We start from the raw sequence: 25130 nt of genomic DNA, 5'->3' as shown, positions 1-25130 counted from the left end.
GATCTTGTTTGCCAAAGCTTTTAGTCCATTTCAGGTAGGTTGAAATCGCAGACACCAGGTCTAACCTACTTCACTCATCATCAGCTGTATCCCCCGGAAAGGCTGGGAGAATGACCTCCCAGTTCATACGAAATTATGTGGCCACCTTAGGTAGAAAGCTCGGTATCGGCCTAAGGACTATCTTGTCTGGGAGCACCAAACAATATGGTTCTTTAGATGAGAAGGTGCACAACTCGGAGTCTCTTCTGGCTGAGGCCATGGCTAGTAAAAAACAAAAACAAAAAAAACGTTAAAAGAAATAATGAACAAGAGAAAGCTTGATCAAACGGAGGAACCAGCAATGTTCCCAAGATTAGTGTTAAGTCCTCTTTTGGAAAAAACGATTTCAATGGAGGTCTGCTATCTATGGCTACCCCTAAAAAAATCAGATCACCAATGGATGTAGAGCATATCTTGTACACGACATAGCCAACAAGGCAGGGATTTGACCCTTCAGGGATATATAAGCTAACCCTTGGAGACTACTTTGCAGAAACTCCAAAATGTTAGATACTGAAGGAGATCCAAGGTTCCAACCCTTTCTATAGTATTCCAGATCCGGTGATAGGTTACATTCGTTCTGACGATCCTGTAATAATGTCATTAACTTTATCCTCCTGCGGTTCGGGTGTCAGGCCCCACTCTGCAGAAGGAGATTTTGACAAGGAGGCAGATGGATTGGTGAGCCCAACTTTTTCCTCCAAGCCAGAGGGAAACACAGCTCCCTGAGCCAGTAAGGTAGGACTACTATTGCCCTGACCCTTTCTCGCTGAATCTTCAGCAGAATTTTGAGAGCTAATGGAAGCGGCGGGAAAACATACACCAAGGGGAAGTTCCAAGACCTGGGCAGAGAACCCTGAACCAATGCCTGTGGATGCTAGGTCCGGGAGAAGAAGCAAGGCAGTTGACAATCCTCCAATGCCATAAGATCTATCGAAGGCGTTCCCCAGACCCTGAAGATCTTGCGTAGGTACTTGGGATTGAGGCCCCATTTATTGTGATCCCCAAAGCCTCGACTCAAGCGATCTGCTAAAACATTGCCAGGCCCTGGGAGTTAAGATGCTGTAAGAGAGCCGAGATTCTTCTTTGTGCAGAGGAAGATTGACATGCCACCTGAAGGAGAGGGTGACTTCTTGTGCCCCCTTGATGAGGCACATAAGCCACCGTAGTTTTGTTGTCCAAAAGAATCTTGACAGCTCGACCTCGCAACATAGGTTGAAACGCTAACAGCACGTCTGACAGCATCCAATCCCAGGAAATTTGAACTCTTCGTCTTTTCAAGGATCAACCAGAAAAGACTCTAAAAGCGTATGCTATCTTAGATGATCAGAGCAATAGATCACTTGCAAAATCACAACAGTTTGATCTATTTAAAATAAAAGGTGAAGCTCATCCTTACACCTTGGGTACCTGTAGTGGAACTATAGAGCTTTCTGGAAGAAGGGCTCATGGACTCATGGTATCTTCTCTCAAAGGTAACTTGCAATTACCCCTACCTACACTTGTTTAGTGCAATCAGATACCTGCTAACAGGGAAGAAATCCCTACTCCAGCTGCTGCCTTCCATTGCCCTCACCTGTAGGTAATAGAAAATAATTTACCACCACTTGACAAAGATGCTCAGATCCTTCATTCTCTTAGGAAGAGATTTTCTATGAGTTCACAAGGTACGCAGACAAGTCAGTGGACCCCCAGATGCCCCATTTGCCTAGCGCATGGATCAAGGTTGGGTCATCATAGGCAACATCTGTATATACAAAAAGAGACCTACTAACATTTTGTCACTCAAGACAAACAATCTGCCAAATGGCCAAAACACTTACTTTGAGCCATGCCTACAACACTAATGGGTGAAAGAAAATAGCCAGCCACTGAATGGCAACATGGTATCCAGGGTAACACAAGCCCTTTCTCCTGCCATGATGATGACCTTGGCTCTACAGTCTTTAATACAACCAGTAAAGATGATATACTGGCTCCTTCAATGGAAGACAAAGAATTTATCAAGGTAATGGACAATGAGTTCTTTCAAGACGATCCCATAATTGGGTAGCATCCCTACCTTTTCGTCTCCCAAGAGATAGATTGCCCAAGAACTTGCAGCAGGCCATCAGTAGATTCTCCTCCTTAAAGCACAACTTAAGCAGGAAAACAGAGATGCAAAAGCACGTGGTGGACGTTATGTAAAATATATTTGACAGAGATCATGCAGAGCCTGCACCCCCACTAAAGGAGAGAGAAGAATGCTGGTACCTTACATCCTTTGGCGTGTATCACCCACGCAAACCAGACCAAATCAGAGTTGTCTTTGATTCCAGTGCTTAGCATGAAGGTGTTACTCTTAACCAGGGCCAATCCTAGGCGGGTGCGCAGGGTGCTTGGCACCCGGGCACCTGCAGAGGTGGGGGTGCCAAAGTGCCAGAGTTCTCCCCTCCTTCTCTCCTTGTGTGTGTCTGTCCAGAACACCAGTGTGAGCATAGGGCAGCTCCTCTTCCTGACACGAGGGTTATAGCTTTGTTTTCAGTGGCTGCTGAGTGCAGATGTGCGGGAATGAATTACTCACACTGGGACCCCGCACTGTCTCTACCAACTCCAGTTGGAATGCCTCCCACTCCCATCTCTATCACTGGCTGCACAGAGAGAGAACCGAGGTGAGTCACATGGTTCAGTGTGCTGTGTGCTGGAGGATGGCAATCCCAGCATCCCTTTACACGTGCTCTGGGCTGCCCCTGCTCTAGATGTTTATGGTATGATAGATTGCATAAGATACACAGCCCCTGTCTCTTCCTGCACCTCAGTAGTCCATCTACAGATGTGATGTATAATGAGATGTACTAAGAGCCCTTTCACACCGACAGTGCGGGGGGTGTCAGCGGTAAAGTGCTACTAGTTTTAGCGGTGCTTTACCGTCATTTTAGAGGTACTTTTAACCCCCACTAGCGGCTGAATAAAGGGTTCAAAGTGCCACTGCCGAGGCGCTTTGCAGGCACTGCCCATTGATTTCAATGGGCAGGGGTGCTTTAGGAGCGGTGTATACAAAGAAGCTACTTGCAGGAATTTTTTTGATGTCCTGTCAGCACAGCGCCCCAGTGTGAAAGCACTCGGGCTCTCACACTGGGATTGCAGATGAGGCTTTTTTCAGGCACTATTTTTAACGCTAAGGCGCCTGAAAAACAGTGTGAAAGGGGTCTAATGGACCATCTCCTGTACTATGTTTGCAGTCTCTGACCATCTATATCATGTCTGCAGTCTCTGACCATCTCCTATATCATGTCTGCAGTCTCTGATCATCTCCTGTACTATGTCTGCAGTCTCTGACCATCTCTTATATCATGTTTGCCGTCTGACCATCTCTTGTATCATGTCTGCAGTCTCTGACCATCTCTTGTATCATGTCTGCGGTCTCTGACCATCTCTTGTATCATGTCTGCGGTCTCTGACCATCTCTTGTATCATGTCTGCGGTCTCTGACTGCCTCCTGTACTATGCCTGCGGTCTCTGACCGTCTCCTGTACTATGTCTGCAGTCTCTGACAGCCTCCTGTACTATGTCTGCGGTCTCTGACCATCTCCTGTACTATGTCTGCGGTCTCTGACCATCTCCTGTACTATGTCTGCGGTCTCTGACCATCTCCTGTATCATGTCTGCAGTATGTCTGGGGGCTCTTTCTAACAGACTCTCTAAGAGAACCCCTCTCTGTGTCCATTAGAGAAACCCCCCTCCAGGTCCCAATAAAGTACTCTGCTTCTCTTCCTGTATTTTTTTTATTGTTAAGAGATCATGTAAGGATCCCAGGGTAATGAAGACTCCGTGGGGGAGCATCTCTGTGGTTGAGTCGTTGCCATCGAAATATTTGTAAAGGGGAGGAGCTAGTAAAATGACCACGCCCATGTGGGGGCGCCAGAAATATTTCTGCACCCAGGCGCCTGTGACCCTAGCATCGGCCCTGCTCTTAACAATATGCACCTTATGAGGCCCAACTTGAACAACAGTCTAATGCCCTGTACACACGGTCAGATTTTCTGATGGAAAATGTGCGATCGGAGCGTGTTGTCGGAAATTCCGACCATGTGTGGGCTCCATCGGACATTTTCCATTGGATTTTCCGACACACGAAGTTTGAGAGCAGGCTATAAAATTTTCCGACAACAAAATCCGTTGTCGGAAATTCCGATCGTGTGTACACAAATCTGACGCACAAAGTGCCACGCATGCTCACAATAAATTAAGAGACGAAAGCTATTGGCTACTGACCCATTTATAGTCCCGACGTGCGTGTTTTACGTCACCGCGTTCAGAACAATCGGATTTTCCGACAACTTTGTCCGACCGTGTGTATGCAAGACAAGTTTGAGCCAACATCCGTCGGAAAAAATCCATGGATTTTGTTGTCGGAATGTCCGATCAATGTCCGACCGTGTGTCTTGATTCGCTTTAGACAAGAGCCCATAGCAGTAATGTTTCACTGCTTCATTGTCAGAGAAGACAACAGAAACTACCTCAGGTTTCTATGGCACAAAGACAATGACATCAACAAGGAAGTGATAGATTATCGAATGAAGGTACATGTCTTCGGTAACAGTCCTTCCCCTGCAGTGGCAACTTATGGGCTAAGGAGAACAGCTCAGGCTGGAGAATAGGAAAATGGATCTGATGCTCGCCAATTTGTTGAAAGAAACCTCTATGTTGACGACACACTAAGCCCGGGTTCCCACCTATGCGAATTAGATGTGCGTTTCCGCACATCTAATTCACATAGCAGGAGAATGTGACTGGCTCCCTATGGAGCCGGTTCACATATCTCCGGGGCGGCTGCGGAGCGCACTGCACAAAAACGCTGTGCGTCTTTGGCTCCGTTTCAGGGCCGAATTCAGGCAAAGAATCGGCCCTGATTCGTCCCTGAAACGAGGAACGAGGACGCACAGCGCTCCTGTGCGATCCGCAGCCCGTTGTAGTGTGAACCCGGGCTTAAGTCCTTTCCAACCATAAAGAAGCAATCGATCTTCTCACCAGAACCAAGAAGATGTGTCTCCTGTACAATGAAGTCTAGGTTTTTTGTGGAACATCAAACAAGACAAGAACACATTCACCTTCCAAATGTCAATTTGTGACAAACCCTTCACTAAGGCTGGATTCACACCTATGCAGTTTTAGTGCTTTTTGCATTTTGCATATTTGAACTACAGTCCATTTAACATTGTTTCCTATGGAACACTTTCTGTAGTACAAATCTGCAAAATGCAAAAAGCACTAAAAATGCATAGGTGTGAATCCAGCCTAAGAGAGGAGTCCTGTCGGTGGTAAACAGCATCTATGATCTACTGGATGATTCCTCCGCTGTAGTGATATCAGTCTAATTGTCATCTACATGAGACCGTATACATTTTGATAAACACCTATACTATGGACACCTGACAAAACACAAACGGAAAAATCTTTACCTTTGGGTGTTTATATTGTTTCCCTTGATCCAGCTTCAAACTTGACTGAATCAGCCAATAGGATGTCAATCATCTTCAACTAAAGCATATTTAATGACCTATACCGGTCAATCACAGAAAACAGCAGATCTCTGCAGTTAATTGAAAGCTGGAGACACCTTTGCTACAATTAGCTTTGGTGTCACCCTTGGGAAACTCATTTCCTTTCAAGTTCATCCTTCCTTTGGTATTATGCCGCGTACACACGGTCGGACTTTTCGTCTACAAAAGTCCAACGGACGCTGACGGACTAAAGCTGGCTGGTAATCCGATCGTGTGTGGGCTTCTCCGGACTTTCAACGTACTTTTTTAGCCTCAAATCCGACGGACTTTAGATTTGAAACATGCATCAAATCTTTACGTCGTAACTACGACGGACCCCGAAGTCCGCTCGTCTGTATGCTAGTCCGACGGACAAAAAAACTTCGCATGCTCATAAGCAAAAACTAAACGGAAGCACTCGGTCTAGTAAAACTAGTGTTCGTATTGTAGGTAGCACATTCATCACGCTACAAAATCTGTGATCGTTGAATGCAGCGCATTTTATTTCTTCTTTACAAATGCTCTAAAGAACGAAGGTGTTTTGCTGTTCATAATCAGAGTTCTCCCAAACTGATTTCTGGATTCTTTTTCTCTTTGATCTCATGAATGATATAGTATGCATTTTAAAAACAATGTTTCCATACTAATAATACTTTTTCCCCTTTTTTTTTTTTTTTTTTTAGGTTTGTAAAGTTACCACAAAGAACCCATTATTCTTTTTTTTTTTTATAGTGATTATTTTTTAGTTTTTAGATAAAGTTAACCCAAAGCACCGTTTTTGGTTATGTAAATTTTTTTATTTTCAAGACTTACCACTTGAACATTATTAACATTAGTAATGTATTTTTGGTGTGTTTTTTCCAAACTCAATGAGATTGTTGTCCCTTGTTAATTTAACATTGTGTGTAAAATCAATGATTTAAAAGAAAACACATAAAGTCTTTTGCTAAACTCAAAAAAGATCCATTTATTCATGGTCAAAATAAAATAAAGAGGAAGTCAACGCTGTAAAAAGTCGGTGTACAAGAAAATTGGGATCTTGCGGAGTCCATATAAGAGGGAGCACAATCTGGTCCAAGAATCCCAGAGATCAACAGCACCAGCAGATGATCTAGATGTCCCCAGACTGTGGTCCTACAACAGCCTGCGTCTTCTGTCAGACCAGACTGAACCCAGGTCATCACTTTCTTCTCTTCCCTGCAGCCTTTCCTCCACGCTGCCCTGCAGCCTTTCCTCCACGCTGCCCTGCAGCCTTCCCTGTAGCCTTCTTTTGAGGCTGTGGCTCTGGTGTTTCAGTTGTGGCAGGAGGAGGAGGAGGAGGAGGAGGAGGGGGGGCTGCCTCATGTAGTTGGGTGTTTTGTGTTAGCGTGCCCTGCAGCCCCTTATGGATTGTTTCCCCAAATAGGCGCTCACAAATGAGGCGCTGCTCCCAATCCATCTGAAGAAGCCTGCTGGCTAAGTAGCAGCCATAGGATTCTTCCGCTTCGGGGGGGCTCCTGAAAAAACGGGTGGCCTCTTGCATGAGGCGCAGGGATGCGTCCTGTGTGACCATCCCCTTCCTGGCCCTTTTTTTGGGAAGGTGGAGGGGAGGCACTTGGGATTCGGTCAGGCTCCTACGGGGCCCAGCCACCTCACTTGGCCCAGCCACCTCACTGGGAGCAGCCACCTCACTGGGAGTAGCCACCTCCTACCTGACACTGGGCCCAGCCTCCTCCAGGATGATGGTGAATCCGGCCTCCTCCAGGCTGTCCATGGGCCCGGTCTCCTCCTGCCTGCCACTTTCCCCACATTCCTCCTGGATGGACTCATCCTGTGTATAAAAAAAGGACAATAGTTTGAGTATATTTTTTTGGGTTCATCAATGACACACAGTTTGCTTCTCATGAATAGCAAATTCAATGTGAATACATCTCTTTAATAAAAGAGTCTAATCAGACACCCTAATTATTTCAAGCAGGTGCCAAACATATTTAGCCACTACTGTCAATTGATATGTATACACAATTTTGAGTGACAAATTATTTAAGACAATTATAACATCCAGTTAACATCATTAATATTAGTACAGTAAATATTTGTTAAAATAATTTACCTGACTCCAGATGGTCATATCTGGTTCATCCAGGATGGAAGACCCAGCTTGCTCCTCATCAGCCTCTGCTGGGGTGGAGGGAAGGGTGGAGGGAAGGGTGGAGGGAAGGGTTGAAAGTGATGGCCTGGCTTCATTCTGGTCATCCAGAAAACGGAGTTGATTGTAGTACCACAGCCTGGGTACATAAACATCATCTGCTGATGCTCCTGATCTCCTTGATTCCTGGATCTTCTTATGCTCCCTCTTATACATGTTTCTCAAGACCCCAATTTTCTTGAGCAATGTCTCCATTGTTGCTTCCGGGATGGTCGCCTGGACAAAGGACAGAAGTCTCTCCAGCGTTGACTTCCTCACATGCTTTGCATAATACTGAGGGTGTTTCACCTCCCACAAATTCCTCATCTCTCGATATTTCGAAATAAAAGCTGTAAGGAACTCTGGATCCTTAAATAGGGGATTCATTATATCTGGAAAAGATGAAGTCACAAGACAAAAAACACTTTTATTATAGGTTTCTGCTAACCCCTCATCATCTTCTCCCTATGTAGGCCTCATCAATCTATCAAGCCATATAGGCCGCTTGCTACAAAGTCATGACCATAAAACCCAAAAAATATATATCTAAAATTACCTTCGTTTTGTAACGTCCTGGTCCACTATCACCTACCACAGAACGTACGTACGACACGTGCGCAAGGCCCCTCTTTATACACTACGCATGTGTGAAACTCCGCCTGCGTCGCCCGCCCCTGACGTTCGAAATTAACTCATGTTCTCCGCCCCCTAATTCGACGCACAGAACGAACGTACGACACGTGCGCAAGGCCCCTCTTTATACACTACGCATGTGTGAAACTCCGCCTGCGTCGCCCGCCCCTGACGTTCGAAATTAACTCATGTTCTCCGCCCCCTAATTCGACGCACAGAACGTACGTACGACACGTGCGCAAGGCCCCTCTTTATACACTACGCATGTGTGAAACTCCGCCTGCTTCGCCCGCCCCTGACGTTCGATTTTAACTCATGTTCTCCGCCCATTTTTTGTTACGGCGCGTAGTGGAGTTAAATAATGGCGGAGACACCTGAAATGTTGACGACCTCAGGTAGTGGAGACAGCCCGGAGGCTGGAACGTCAACCAAATCTATGAGGCCTAGATTTAAGGCCTCTAATATGAGTTTTAAAGAGATGGTGGAGATGGTGGCCATTCTTCACAAAGACGACTATGATGGGAAGTATGGGCCGTACGCACGGCCAAATTTGCGCAAGGCCAAAATAATGGCGAAGGTCGTGGACACTTTGCCGGCATCTTTTGGGGTCCAGCGCTCCAGAGATCAACTGAGAAAAAGATGGTCTGACCTGAAACTCAGGGAGCCGGATCAATACCGACGTATCCGGAAAGTTCTTAAAAAAAGTAAGTACTTGTCGTGTTTTTCTCTTGTGTTTATTACCTTGTATACTGCTCCATGTGCTTTTCCTTCCTATACGATTTTTTGTTCATCGTTTTAAACGATCTTTTAATAAACCTCGTTACATATCTATAGATAGATCTATATATATATATATATATATATATATATATATATATATATATATATATATATATATATATATATATATATATATATATATATATATATATATATATATATATATAGATAGATAGATATAGATAGAGATATATATATATATATAGATATATATATATATATATATATCTATATATATATATAGATATATAGATATATATATAGATATAGAGAGAGAGAGAGAGAAATATATAGAGAGAGAGAAATATAGAGATAGATAGATAGATATAGAAATGTAAAACATTCTTTTTGAATATTTTAAGTTATCTTTATTTTTTTTCTTTACATTTAGTTAGATATTTAGAGATTTTGTTCCAGATATAGAGAGAGAGAGATCAAAAGATTATTAACTATATTTTGAGATATTGATATCTATCTATCCGATATGTCTTTATAATTTTAAATATTGAGGTAAAATAGGAACTCTACACAAACCACTTCACTACAAATGTTGGAAAATTACTATGTACTAAAATATCTGTGTGCTAAGTAGATTAATAATTTTTTGTTTCACATAGGGGAAAAATCACTCAGCCAACAAGAAGACAGTCCACCCCAAGCCAAACATGATTGGGAAATCAGCCCAAGTCCCACTGAGGATGTGGAGGAAGGAGAGCTGGGCGACATGGGCACCCCACCAGGTGAGTGTCTGACACACCAGCTTACGTTAATCTATGCATGGCTGCCTTTTGTTTAATGTAATTTGTCTACTCTATTTTAGGGGATCTGGTTGTGCTTGATTCAAGCAACAGCACCACCCCCGAGGATGTGGAGGAATTATGCTACATGGGCACCCCACCAGGTCAGTGTCTGAGACAACAGCTTTATTATGGTAAGGTAAACTATGTATGTGTGCATATTTCTAAAGACATTTTTTGGTTTCATTCCACTTTAGGTACAACAAGAAGTGACTATTTCACCTCTGAAAGTGCCCAACGGCTAAATGGTCAAATAATGGCCTGGAATAAAGACATGGATGAAATGCGTAATCGGCTGGATCGTATGCAGCAGGAAATGAAGGACATGATTGATGTTTTGGGTCGAATCTAAATGCCCTTTTTTAAACCCCAAAACATCAATCATGTCCTTCATTTCCTGTTTTGCTGACCCCATTCTGGGCCTTCTCTTTCTTTTTTTGGCTGAACATAAATGGCTGTTTAACCTAATTTAAAAAAGGAGGGCTGTTTCTCGTAAATACCTAAAAAATCCACAAAAAAATAAAACTTGATTTTCTCAAAAACCCAAAAAAAAAAAAAAAAATTGATTTTAAAAAACCAAAAAAAATAACAAAACTTGATTTTCAAAAAACCAAAAAAAATAAAAAAAAATTTATTTTAAAAAACCAAAAAAAATAACAAAACTTGATTTTCAAAAAAAAACCAAAAAAAATAAAACTTGATTTTAAAAAACCAAAAAAAATAAAACTTGATTTTAAAAAACCAAAAAAAATAACAAAACTTGATTTTCAAAAAAAAACAAAAAAAATAAAACTTAATTTTAAAAAACCAAAAAAAATAAAACTTGATTTTAAAAAAACAAAAAAAAATAAAACTTGATTTTCAAAAAAAAACAAAAAAAAGAAAACTTGATTTTAAAAAACCAAAAAAAATAAAACTTGATTTTAAAAAAACAAAAAAAATAACAAAACTTGATTTTCAAAAAAAAACAAAAAAAATAAAACTTGATTTTAAAAAACCAAAAAAAATAAAACTTGATTTTAAAAAAACAAAAAAAATAACAAAACTTGATTTTCAAAAAAAAACAAAAAAAATAAAACTTGATTTTAAAAAACCAAAAAAAATAAAACTTGATTTTAAAAAAACAAAAAAAATAACAAAACTTGATTTTCAACAAAAAACAAAAAAAAAAAACTTGATTTAAAAAAACCAAAAAAAATAAAACTTGATTTTAAAAAAACAAAAAAAAATAACAAAACTTGATTTTCAACAAAAAACAAAAAAAGCCTGTTTGCGAAAATCAAAAAGCCAAAAATATTTTTTGTGGATTAGGTAGAAATATTTAAATATAATTATATTTTTCTACATTATTAAGATATCATTATATTTTTGTCTATGAACATTTTATACTAAATGCAGAACTGAATGCATAACAACCATTAATAAAAACATCTCCTTATAGGAATGAAATAAATGTGTGGTTTGTTATTTCAAGGCTCAGTATCAGTTTGGTTATAATTGTAAAAAAGTTGTTTACAGTGGCAATGGAGCTTATTTAGACATTTAAAATTAAAATACAGTTGGCACTACAACTGCTCGACCATAACCTAGGAGACAGCCCAAAAGAAAGGCAAGCAATAAATATAATGCAAGATTTCCTCAATATTTTTTTTATTGTAAAAAATTATATATCCTGGCCCATTGCAATGGCCCCCCTACCCATAAAATAATTAACATATTGCTGTCTAACTTGACGGGCACTTTGGGGGGCCAAGCCAGTACGGACAGTATCCAGGCCCGTAAGGTTGGCATCTATTTGTCCGGCCTCAGGCCCAACTGTGCCTATATAATTCGGAGAATGTTTGTTTAAAAAGTTGTGCAGAATGCAGCACGATAAAATGATAAAATTAAGTTTGTATTCCGCCAAATTAATGGCTGTTTGAAACAGGCGGAACCGGCTGGCCAGAATTCCAAACGCATTCTCAACCACTCTTCTAGCTCTGGCCAGCCGGTAATTAAAAACCCTCCTCTCCGGGGTGAGGGTTCTTTGGGGGAATGGCCTCATGAGGTGCTTGCTGAGAGCGAAGGCTTCATCGGCAATGAAGACAAAGGGGAGTCCTTCCACGTTATCCGCATCAGGTGGCAATCCCAGGCCACCACTCTGGAGACGCTGGCAGAACTCCGTCTGGGCAAATACTCCTCCATCCGACATCCGGCCATTCTTCCCCACGTCCACATATAAAAAATCATAGTGTGCCGACACCACCGCCATTAAAACAATACTGTGGAACCCCTTATAATTAAAATAGTATGACCCCGAATGGGGTGGTGGCACAATGTGGACATGTTTCCCATCTATAGCCCCTCCACAATTGGGAAAGTCCCAATGGCTGGCAAAATGGGATGCCACAGTCTGCCATTCCTGTGGCGTTGAAGGAAACTGGGGAATCAAACAAGAAAACCAAAATCAATTAATTTGGAAGCTAACATTGCAAGAAAATTAGACAATTAAAAACATTATTCCCCAGCATCAGTATAACATTAAATAATTTAATTCTTCTGGAATAACTAATATGGAAAGGCACACTTATCAGATTGCTCACCCCCTCTGATGGAACATTGATTACATTTTAGGGGGTTGTGAAATCCCTAAAAAAGATTACTTTTAGGACACGCAGGAATTTAGGGACTAAAAAGGCTACAAGACTACAGTTGTCGCACTCTGCAGGTGCAGTTGCTAACCAGCTTACAGTAAATGAGGTAATGTAAAAAGGCATTCATGTTGCAAGGAGTACACAATCACAGGCAAGGGCAATTAATGAAAACACTTTGAGGCTTGCATATGATTTGATGATGGAAATCAGCAGAGCTTCTGCTCATTTACTAAAGCACTGGAACAAATGCACTTGTAGAGTGCACATGCATTTTGCAAACTGCAACATATATTTGCTTTAGACAAATCAACACCACAGAACATTCAAGCAAATTTTTACGAGGGTGGGGGGGGGGGTTGTGAAATCTAGATAATTGCTAATTAGCAGCACACTATTTGGAGTGAGTTTAGGTGGGGGTGGGTGGGGGGGTTGGGAAATCAAGATAATTGCTAATTAGCAGCACACTATTTGGACTGAGTTTAGGTGGGGGGGTTGGGAAATCAAGATAATTGCTAATTAGCAGCACACTATTTGGAGTGAGTTTAGGTGGGGGTGGGTGGGGGGGTTGGGAAATCAAGATAATTGCTAATTAGCAGCACACTATTTGGACTGAGTTTAGGTGGGGGTGGGTGGGGGGGTTGGGAAATCAAGATAATTGCTAATTAGCAGCACACTATTTGGAGTGAGTTTAGGTGGGGGTGGGTGGGGGGGTTGGGAAATCAAGATAATTGCTAATTAGCAGCACACTATTTGGACTGAGTTTAGGTGGGGGTGGGTGGGGGGGTTGGGAAATCAAGATAATTGCTAATTAGCAGCACACTATTTGGAGTGAGTTTAGGTGGGGGTGGGTGGGGGGGTTGGGAAATCAAGATAATTGCTAATTAGCAGCACACTATTTGGACTGAGTTTAGGTGGGGGTGGGTGGGGGGGTTGGGAAATCAAGATAATTGCTAATTAGCAGCACACTATTTGGACTGAGTTTAGGTGGGGGTGGGTGGGGGGGTTGGGAAATCTAGCTAATTGCTAATTATAAGCACACTAAATACACTCAAACAAAATACATTCAAAATGAGTAGACTAGGTGGATATGTTCCCATCACTTCATGCTGGGAAGGTTATTGAAGGAAAATATACATGCATGACAAAAAATAACAGGAAAAAAATCCAGCATGTGTGAGGATAAAAAGGGGACATTCACACTATATTGCAATGATGGTAAGTAGTGTTTGAAGCAAGAAATACATTACATTATCAAAGATTACATAAAAGAACATGTGATGCTAATAAAAGAAAAATATCTTACCTTAATATAGTCCTTCTGCAGGACCTGGATGATGGCAGAACAGGTCTCTGGGATAATGATCCCCAGAGCCTGGGGGGAGATGCCTGTCGAGAACTTAAGGTCCTGCAGGCTTCTCCCTGTGGCCAAATACCGCAAGGTAGCGACCAGCCTCTGCTCCGGAGTGATGGCTTGCCTCATGCAGGTATCCTGCCTGCTGATATAGCAACAAACGGTCAAAAACGGGGTCCGTCATCCGGAGAAAGTTCCTGAAATCCTCAGGATTATTCTCACGGATCTCACGGAGCAAAGGCATGTGACAGAACTGGTCACGCTGAAGCAACCAATTCTTGGTCCATGAACTCCTCCTCGCCCTGTTCATGGACTGGTCTTGGGCTGAAGAATAAACTACAGCACCAAGCACATACAATGCACGAGCTCTACGACGAGTACGTACAGGTAACATGGTTTCAAAATGGTCGGCTGGTCAGAACGCACTAAACAGAACGCACTGAAGAACAGCAAGGCCTGTGAAGAACGACCTGAAAATCAGGAACGAGCGGCCAATAAAACAAAGATTTCTCAATGCCAACTGACCAAACGCACTGAAAAGCAGATACAAACCTCACAAGCACAGACTGAACAACAGTTAAAACGAACTGAAAAATACGAGTCTCACAAGCGCGAATCGTCTCTCACCAAACTTCTACTAACACGAGATAAACACGAGATTAGCAGAAGGAGCCCAAAGGGTGTCGTACGGGCTATTGAACTTCCGTTTTATAGTCTCGTCGGACTTGGTGTACGTCACCGCGTACTAGGCTGTCGTACTTTTGTGTGGTCGTGTGTAGGCAAGTCCGTTCGTAAGAAAGTCTGCCGCAAGTCCGCCGAAGGTACGTCGGAAGTATGTCGGACAGGCTGTCGGACTTTTGTAGACGAAAAGTCCGACCGTGTGTACGCGGCATTAGTCTTGATATAGCAGGGTCATGCATCATTAGCGCTTTTTAACCACTTGCCGACCGCCTCACGCAGATATACTGCGGCAGAATGGCACGGGCAGGCAAAATCACGTACCTGTACCTGTACTGTACGGTGCTCGAGGCGGTCGACTTCTGTCCGGGAGCGATCAGAGGTGAGTGGGAGGCCATCCATTCGTGCCCCCCCCCCCTCGCGATCGCTCCCAGCCAATGAAATCCTTCCTCTGCTGCTGTATAGTAAACAGCAGCAGAGGAAGTGATGTCATCTCTCCTCGGCTCGGTATTTTCCGGCGACGAGGAGAGAAGACATCGAAGTGAGTGCACAACACATACACACACAGTAGAACACGCCAGGCATACTGTACACCCCCATCACCCCCTGATCACCCCCCAATCACCCCTCCCTCTGTCACAGTGGCACCAAGCAGTTTTTTTTTTTTTTTCTGATTGCTGCATTGGTGTCAGTTTGTGACAGTTAGTGTGCTAGGGCAGTTAGTGTTAGCCCCCTTTAGGTCTAGGGTACCCACCGTATAACTGTTACGGGTGATGCTGGTTAGTTAGTTTATTTTTTATAGTGTCAGGGCACCCGCTGTTTATTACCTAATAAAGGTTTAGCCCCCTGATCGCCCGGCGGTGATATAACTTAGGTTTTAGGGTCAGATAGGATCTGCGTCGCCCCAGGCAGCCTCAGGTTAGCGCCAGTACCGCTAACACCCACGCACACACCGTACACCTCCCTTAGTGGTATAGTATCTGAACGGATCAATATCTCATCCGATCAGATCTATACTAGCGTCCCCAGCAGTTTAGGGTTCCCAAAAACGCAGTGTTAGCAGGATCAGCCCAGATACCTGCTAGCACCTGCTTTTTGCTCCTCTGCCCGGCCCAGCCCAGCCCACCCAAGTGCAGTATCGATCGATCACTGTCACTTACAAAACACTAAACGCATAACTGCAGCGTTCGCAGAGTCAGGCCTGATCCCTGCGATCGCTAACTGTTTTTTTGGTAGCATTTTGGTGAACTGGCAAGCACCAGCGGCTTAGTACACCCCGGTCATAGTCAAACCAGCACTGCAGTAACACTTGGTGACGTGGCGAGTCCCATAAGTGCAGTTCAAGCTGGTGAGGTGGCAAGCACAAGTAGTGTCCCGCTGCCACCAAGAAGAAGACAAACACAGGCCCGTCATGCCCATAATGCCCTTCCTGCTGCATTCGCCAATCCTAATTGGAAACCCACCACTTCTGCGGCGCCCGTACTTCCCCCATTCACATCCCCAACCAAATGCAGTCGGCTGCATGAGAGGCATTTTCGTTATGTCCTCCCAAGTACCCCTACCCAACGAACCCTCCCAAAAAAGATGTCGTGTCTGCAACAAGCACGGATATAGGCGTGACACCCGCTATTATTGTCCCTCCTGTCCTGACAATCCTGGTCTTTGCATTGGTGAATGTTTTGAACGCTACCATACACTAGTTGAGTATTAGCGTAGAGTACAGCATTGCACAGACTAGGCGCACTTTCACAGGGTCTCCCAAGATGCCATCGCATTTTGAGAGACCCGAACCAGTTACAGTTACAAAAGTTAGAGTTACAAAAAAAGAGTAAAAAAAAAAATATATATATAAAATAAAAAAAAAATAGTTGTCGTTTTATTGATCTCTCTCTCTCTATTCTCTCTATTGTTCTGTTTTTTTTTTTACTGTATTCTATTCTGCAACTGTTTAATTGTTATTATGTTTTATCATGTTTGCTTTTCAGGTATGCAATTTTTTATACATTACTGTTTACTGTGTTTTATTGTTAACCATTTTTTTGTCTTCAGGTACGCCATTTAGCTGCAGCACGGATTTATTTATCTTGACAGCAACAGTGTTTGCTCCCACAATATATAAAGCCGTGACTCCAGTGGAGGTGATATATGCCGAAGCATGGGGGCAGCGGAGCGATTTGCTCCTACCTTTTGCGGGAGGATGCCCCCATGCTTCGGCATATATAAATGGTGCATGTATGCCCATCATTAGAAGTGGGTGGATGAAAGGAGGTATTCTAATGGTGGGCATACCCACCGATCAATCTCTTTTTTTCGTTCAGCCCACAGGCTGCATGAAAAAAAAAAAAAGATTACAATATATGCCCAACAAGGACCAGCAACGTACTGGTATGTTGCTGGACTTTGAGTGGTTATACCAGAATGATGCCTGCAGGTTTAGGTATCATCTTGGTATCATTCTTTTCAGCCAGCGGTCGGCTTTCATGTAAAAGCAATCCTAGTGGCTAATTAGCCTCTAGACTGCTTTTACAAGCAGTGGGAAAGAATGACCCCCCCCCCACCGTCTTCTGTGTTTTTCTCTGGCTCTCCTGTCCCAAAAGGGAACCTGAGAATGCATCCGGTGATTCAGCCAGCTGACCATAGAGCTGATCAGAGACCAGAGTGGCTCCAAACATCTCTGTGGCCTAAGAAACCCGAAGCTACGAGCATTTCATGACTTAGATTTCGCCAGATGTAAACAGCGCCATTGGGAAATTGGGAAGGCATTTTATCACACCGATCTTGGTGTGGTCAGATGCTTTGAGGGCAGAGGAGAGATCTAGGGTCTAATAGACCCCAATTTTTTCAAAAAAGAGTACCTGTCACTACCTATTGCTATCATAGGGGATATTTACATTCCCTGAGATAATAAAAATTATTTAAAAAAAATGAAAGGAACAGTTTAAAAATAAGATAAAAAAGCAAAAAAAATAAAGAAAAAAAAAAAAAAAAAAGCACCCCTGTCCCCCCCTGCTCTCGCGCAAACGCGAACGCAAGCGTCGGTCTGGCGTCAAATGTAACAGCAATTGCACCATGCATGTGAGGTATCACCGAGAAGGTCAGATCGAGGGCAGTAATTTTAGCAGTACCTCCTCTGTAAATCTACACCCCAAAATACATTCTGTTGCTTCTCCTGAGTATGGGGATACTCTCAGCAAATAGCCTGGGGTGTCTACTTTCCAAAATGGGGTCATTTGGGGGGGTTTGTGCCACCTGGGCATTCCATGGCCTCCGAAACTGTGATAGGCAGTGAAGAGTGAAATCAAAAATTTACGCCCTTAGAAATCCTGAAGGCTGTGATTGGTTTTCGGGGCCCCGTACGCGGCTAGGCTCCCAAAAAGTCCCATACCTGCGGTATCCCCGTAGAAGCAACAGAATGTATTTTGGGGTGTAATCTCACATATTCCCATGGCCTGTGTGAGCAATATATCATTTAGTGACAACTTTGTGCAAAAAAAAATAAATAAATTTGTCACTTTCCCGCAACTTGTATCAAAATATAAAATATTCCATGGACTCAACATGTCTCTCAGCAAATAGCTTGGGGTGTCTACTTTCCAAAATGGGGTAATTTGGGGGGGCATTTTATGGCCATCAAAACTGTGATAGGTAGTGAGGAGTGAAATAAAAAATTTACGCCCCCCGTAAACGCCTAGCCCCCGTACGCGGCTAGGCTCCCAAAAAGTCCCACACATGTGGTATCCCCATACTCAGGAGAAGCAGCTGAATGTATTTTGGGGTGCAATTCCACATATGTCCATGGCCTGTGTGAGCAATATATAATTTAGTGACAACTTTTTTTTTTTTGTCATTATTCAATCACTTGGGACAAAAAAAATTAATATTCAATGGGTTCAACATGCCTCTCAGCAATTTCCTTGGGGTGTCTACTTTTCAAAATGGGGTCATTTGGGGGGGTTTGTACTGCCCTGCCATTTTAGCACCTCAAGAAATGACATAGGCAGTCATAAACTAAAAGCTGTGTAAATTCCAGAAAATGTACCCTAGTTTGTAGACGCTATAACTTTTGCGCAAACCAATAAATATACGCTTATAGACATTTTTTTTTACCAAAGACATGTGGCCGAATACATTTTGGCCAAAAAGTAGAAAATATCATTTTTTTTCAAAAATATTCGGTCTTTTTCCGTTTATAGCGCACAAAATAAAAATCACAGAGGTGATCAAATACCATCAAAAGAAAGCTCTAGTTGTGGGAAGAAAAGGACGCAAATTTCATTTGGGTACAGCATTGCATGACCGCGCAATTAGCAGTTAAAGCGACGCAGTGCCAAATTGTAAAAAGTGCTCTGGTCAGGAAGAGGGAAAATCCTTCCGGGGCTGAAGTGGTTACTTTGTGACAATATTGTCTTATTACCATGTGATTTTATTAGTGATTCATGATTTTTTTGCCAATTACATGATTATCCAACCAGGGTAGGGTTGTTCTGCCTGGATTGGAACACTGTTAATAATTTTGTACTTCACCAATAAAGCTTCTAATAACTAATTCATATACTGTGGCTGATCTCCCTTGATTGTTTCTTAGGGTTACCTTTTAACCCTCCCCCCTTTTTATGGGTACAATGTACCCCTTACCATTTCAAACAGGTAGGCTGGGATCTGGGGGTCCCCTTGTTAAAGGGGGCTTCCAGATTCTGATAAGCCCCCCACCCGCAGACCCCCACAACCACCGGGCAGGGGTTGTGGGGATGAGGCCCTTGTCCCCATCAACATGTGGACAAGGTGCTTTGGGGGGCTACCCCAAAGCACCCTTCCCATGTTGAGGGCATGTGGCCTGGTACAGTTCAGGAGGGGGGGCGTTCTCTCGTCCCCCCTCTTTTCCTGCGGCCTGCCAGGTTGCGTGCTCGGATAAGGGTCTGGTATGGATTTTTGGGGGACCCCCACGCCATTTTTTTTATTTTGGAAAGGGGTTCCCCTTAAAATCCATACCAGACCCTTCGAGTCTGGTATGGATTTTGAGGAGGACCCCTACGCCATTTAAAGCGGAGTTCCACACAAATTTTGAACAATATCTGTATGTATTCTCTTCCTTGCCTAGATGCTGACATGCCGTTTAAAAAAAAATTTAAATCGCCGTAATTACCTTTTATTTTTCTATTCTTCTTTGCACTTCCTGGTTCTCCTCCCGTGGGAGTAGGCGTGTTTCTAGCCTCTCCCAGACTCCTGGGAGCTAGTCTCAGGCTTCCCAGGATGCCACTGAGCATGTGCGGGAATGAGCAGTGAATGCTGGGAGCACAGCATTCACCACATCCAGGAAATAAATGCTTGTGGGCTTCAAATGCCCACAATGAAAATGGAAACCGCCTGCAGTGAATAATATAAGTTATTCTTTCCGACGAAATCTGACACAGGTGGACATATTACACACAATATGTGAGTATGTAATGCTGAGAAGAAAAGTTTGTGAATGAACTCAAAAAAAAAAAAAAAAAAAAAAAAAAAAAAAAAAGGAAGAAGGATAGATAGGTGGACCCCCGCTTTAAAAAAAAAAAAAAATTTGGTGCGGGGTTCCCGTTAATATCCATACCAGACCTGAAGGGCCTGGTATGGGATTTGGGGGGACCCCACTCAATTTTTTTAAAATTTTGGTTCGGGGTTCCCCTTAATATTCATACCAGACCCAAAGGGCCTGGTAATGGACTGGGGGGATCCCATGCCGTTTTTTCCAATGACTTTTATCTGTATTGCCGGGACCCGACAATTCATTATAGCTGCGAGTAGTTTTAAATTACTTTTTTTACTTTAGAAATGTCATTTTGTGCAGGGACTGTTCTAAACACTGGAAAAATGCGCCACTTTACAGGCATACTATAGACACCCCCAGGTATGAAATTTAAAGGAATATTTCACTTTTATTGTTTCATTATTAACCACTTCAGCCCCGGACCATTTGGCTGGCCAAAGACCAGAGCACTTTTTGTGATTCAGCACTGCATCGTTTTAACTGACAATTGCGCGGTCATGCGACGTGGCTTCCAAACAAAACTGATGTCCTTTTTTCCCCACAAATAGAGCTTTCTTTTGGTGGTATTTGATCACCTTTGCGGTTTTTATTTTGTGCGTTATAAACAAAAAAAGAGCGACAATTTTGAAAAAAAAGCAATATTTTTTACTTTTTGCTATAATAAATATCCCCCCAAAAAAATATATAAAAAAAATTTTTTTCCTCAGTTTAGGCCGATACGAATTTATGTATTCTTCTACATAGTTTTGTTAAAAAAAAAAAAAAAAAATCGCAATAAGCGTTTATTGATTGGTTTGCGCAAAAGTTATAGCATGTACAAAATAGGGGATAGTTTTATGGCATTTTTATTAATATTTTTTTTTTTTTACTAGTAATGGCAGCAATCAGCGATTTTTATCGTGACTGCGACATTATAGCAGACAGATCGGACACTTTTGGTGCAATTTTGGGACCATTCACATTTATACAGCGATCAGTGCGATTAAAAATGCATTGATTACTGTGTAAATGTGACTGGCAGTGAAGGGGTTAACCAGGAGGGGGCTCTGCAGGTGTTAAGTGTGTCCTAGACAGTGATTCTAACTGTTGGGGGGAGGAGCTACATGTGACACTACACTGATCACCGCTCCTGATTACAGGGAGCGGTGATCAGTGACAGTGTCACTAGGCAGAATGGAGAAATGCTTGTTTACATTAGCATTTCCCCATTTTTCAGCTCCGTGAGACGATTGCGGGTATCCCCATGGATATTGAGTCCGCGGGACCCACGATCACACTCACGGAGCTCGGAGCAGGGTCCGCACGCACGCGACCACATGGCAGGAAATTGAAAGAGACGCACAGGTACGCCCATTTGCGCAGCCGTGCCATTCTGCCGACGTATCTGTACATGCAGTGGTCAACAAGTGGTTAAAATCACTGCTCCCGAAAAAACGGCCGTTTTTAAAACTTTTTTTGCATTTATACATGGGGCAGGACCCAGGTCCCCAAACACTTTTTATGACAATACCATGCAAATAAGCCTTTAAAATTAGAACATTTGATTTCTCCCATAGACAATTCATTATAGCCACGAGTAGTTTTAAATGACTTTTTTTCCTTTAGAAATATCATTTTGTGCAGGGACTGTTCTAAACACGGGGAAAATGCGCCACAACACTTTTTATGACAATAACTTGCATATTAACCCTTAAAATTAGCACTTTTGATTTTTCACGTTTGTGTCCCATAGACTTTAACAGTGTTTGCGTGTTTGAACAAATTTTTAGCCTGTTCGTATGTTCTGCTGCGAACCGAACTGGGGAGTGTTCGGCCCATCCCTATTATCTACTGAGAACATAGACTGGGATACTCCTTTACCTAGCAACACCACAAGTGGGAAAGGTGGAGATATTCTTTGAGGTTACAAGAAAAACTTCAAATCTCACGTTGCTATGTTTTTGCTATGGTCCAACTTCCATTTCAACTGCTGGCCGGAGAGAGATTCATATTTTCTACTTGGAACTTTCGTATTCTCTGAAAAGGTCATATATCGGACTACTACATGTTATGCAGTCCTGTTGAACTTATGTTTATGTTTACTTGTTGCATGCTTCTCATTACAGGTTCCAGGACATTTATAAGTATTGGACTTATTGAATATATATATAAAATTTAAGGTCATGACATCTAAAGATTTCAGACAGGGAGTTTTGTGTTACACTATGTGATTTATTGTCATTTCATCTGTGTTACACTATTTGGTTAATTATTGCTCTTTGTCTTTAAGCCGTCTGCCTCTGTCTAAGTTGATTCCTCTCTCCCTATGTACTTCTCTATATCCCCTCCCCTTTCCTTTCTCCAGTTCATTGATCAGTATTCTATCATGCTGTAATCATCTTTCCACGTGGCTAACAACATCAACGTTTTTCTACCTATGTATATCCTTCATTAAACGGAACATTCGAAAGGCTTCATCGTCTGTCTCCTCAACAGTAAGTTTATTCATTGAGTTAAGCGGTCTGAATTGATGCAGGGGATAAAAAAAGTTATCAGGTCTATAAGCCCTATATGAAGCTGGAGATTACGTTTATCGCCTTGTAGTTGAGTCAGAACTACCACACTGATCACTGTATAAATGGCACTGGCAGGGAAGGAGTTAACACTAGTGGTGATCAAAGGGTTAAGTGTTCCCTAGGGAGGTGTTTCTAACTGTCAGGGGGATGGGCTCACTGGGAGTAGAGAGATATCGCTGTTCCTGATCACTAGGAACAGCTGATCTCTTTCTCCTCCCCTGTCAGAACGGGGATCAGCCTTGTTTACAAAGGCAGATCCTCGTCCTGCCTTTCTTTCCCATGGGTGAGCTCCCGCTGGTGCGTGCGCCTGCATAAGCCAGTGCACAAACCGATGTATCAGTTTGTCGATCCGCGCAGCCGAGCCAACTCGCTGCAGTATAAATGCGGCAGCTAGTCGGCAACTGGTTAATGCCCAAACACTTGACCCGGGTAAATGTGGTTAAACGTGATACACACTTTTACAAGCGCCAGGTGTTGGTTTTTTTTGCCAAAACACTGCTGCCAGGAGGAAGGCTTCTAGGAGAGTTTAGAAAATGTCCAGTGTGCTTTGAGGCCTTAACCAAAGATTCATACCTGAAAGCTGAAGATTCCATCAATATAAAAGACATTTTCTCGGTGGTGGCCCGTGTCTTCTTCTTTCACTTCTTTCTGATAAAGAAATGCAAATACATTCACTTATTAATTGGGGTTAGAGATATATTTGTGCAAAAGCTGAAAAACAACGTTGGTGCGTCTTGGACTGTATCTCTGTGTTTCCTGTACTCACAACTTTCCTCTTGTACATCTTCATCACGTAGTCCTTGCTTGCTCCATACTATGCTTTGTGGAATTTCCCTGTCAGGAGTGTTGTGGGGGTTTTTTTTTGACAGTTGCTCAGCAATATGCTAAAAAAAAGAAGAAAACATGCTAAACAAGGATGTACTCTCGAATAAAAAGAATAACAGCAAGATTTCCATTGCAGACCTCACAGGTACATATTTACCACTCCCTAGTTTTATGGTTATGCACTTTAACTTAAGTTTTGCCTTCTTTTTCTTTCAACCCTTTGGCTTCATGCACATAGGCAGGAAAAAAAAATCGTTTATAGAGGCATTTTTCATTGTTTTTTTTGTGCCAGTGAATGTAGTTTCATTCTATCTAATGTGTCCATGTACATAGATCTGTATTTATAGCAGTGTTCAGGGGCAGGGTGTGTGTGTGTGTGTATCATCTGCCCAGAGTTCAGCTTTACATTTAGACCATACAGTATATCCGGCATGATATAATATTTTGGATTTTTAGCCTAGGCCAAAAATGTTTTCAGGGCAAGATCTTTTTTTTTTCCCTTTTAGATGATGCACTTTAGTTCCATTCTCCTGCAGTAATTATACATGCAATATTATACAAATTCTGATAAAGCAGCAACATAGCATTTTAACATGCTGAGCAAACATTTTCTCTTATGCATTTCATTAGCGGTTGTTTAGACATACTGTAAATGCAATCTGTGACAAAGTAGAAAAAGATACCAGCAAAACAATTCTGCCACAAACTACAATAGAAGAGTGTTTATACTTACTTGTTCAGCTGTCTGTTGCTTGGAAGTTCATTCTCCTGCAGATCTAGTTCCAGTATTAGTTTTACAGTACTAGTTGGTCAGAGCAGCTGACAGTCTCTTATCATTGTGTACACACCTACACACACACACCCTTCTATTTTCATAAAGTTGGTTCAGAAGTACAATATTTGAACTGCTAAATACAACTGTAATAGGAGCTGCTGTCTTTTACAGCAGCAATTAACTTGCATTACTGTACCTATACCATTATTGACAATTTCGGGACACATTGCATCCATGCCTTGAACATGCTACACCTATGCATTTTTTATTGCTTTTTGCAGAAAAGCACTACAATCCATTTAACATGGTTTCTTATGGGACACATTCACATCTATGCTTTTTTTCAGCTGCTGCGTTTTTGGAAAGGGTCAGGGACTTTTTTTTTAAAAAACTGTGCGTTTTTGGTTCAATAGACCTCATTGGAGAAGCTGCAGAAAAGCATGTAGTGTGTTTTTGCCGTGATTTTGCCACGTTTTGTGTTTTTTAATCCACCCAACAACAAATTTCCCCAAAAATATTAAAAAAAAGCATCAAAATGCCAAACTCCAAATGCATAAAAAAAACGCACAAAAATACATCAAAACCGCATGTGCAAAAATGCAAAATGCACCGCAAAAGGCACTGCAAAAATGGATCAAAAGCAATCTGCATAGGTGTGAACCAAGCCTGAGTACGGTTATGGTACACTTGTAGCACATTTCAATAAAATTAAATAGAGGCAGTTGCAAAGCATTGTTTTTGCCTCACCATAATGTGGTGAGGCAAAAATGCCTCAAAAAATGCCTCATGCTTCACCAAGGAAGCTCTAAGGCCCCTTTCACACGAGGTGGACTCTGTTTCTACGGAGTCCG

At 42.3% G+C, this 25130-nt stretch overlaps 1 protein-coding gene across 1 annotated transcript in view; it reads right to left on the bottom strand.

Annotated features, from left to right (window-relative positions):
- The window catches only part of LOC141132027 (CD276 antigen homolog), an 84652-nt gene extending 60288 nt beyond the window's left edge, over nucleotides 1–24364 (bottom strand). Inside the window, exons 1-3 of the mRNA XM_073619977.1 lie at nucleotides 24238–24364; nucleotides 23446–23563; nucleotides 23253–23327 (exon numbers count right to left, since the gene is read on the bottom strand). The gene's annotated coding sequence lies outside the window, so the exon portion shown is untranslated. The remainder of the gene's footprint in view (nucleotides 1–23252; nucleotides 23328–23445; nucleotides 23564–24237) is intronic.
- Between the last annotated feature and the right edge of the window lie 766 nt (nucleotides 24365–25130).

This window comes from Aquarana catesbeiana, linkage group LG03, assembly GCF_042186555.1.
Source record: "Aquarana catesbeiana isolate 2022-GZ linkage group LG03, ASM4218655v1, whole genome shotgun sequence".
In the NCBI taxonomy this organism is placed as follows: domain Eukaryota; kingdom Metazoa; phylum Chordata; class Amphibia; order Anura; family Ranidae; genus Aquarana; species Aquarana catesbeiana.
Note: the sequence above shows the minus strand (reverse complement) of the source record. Positions and strands in the feature narration are given on the sequence as shown.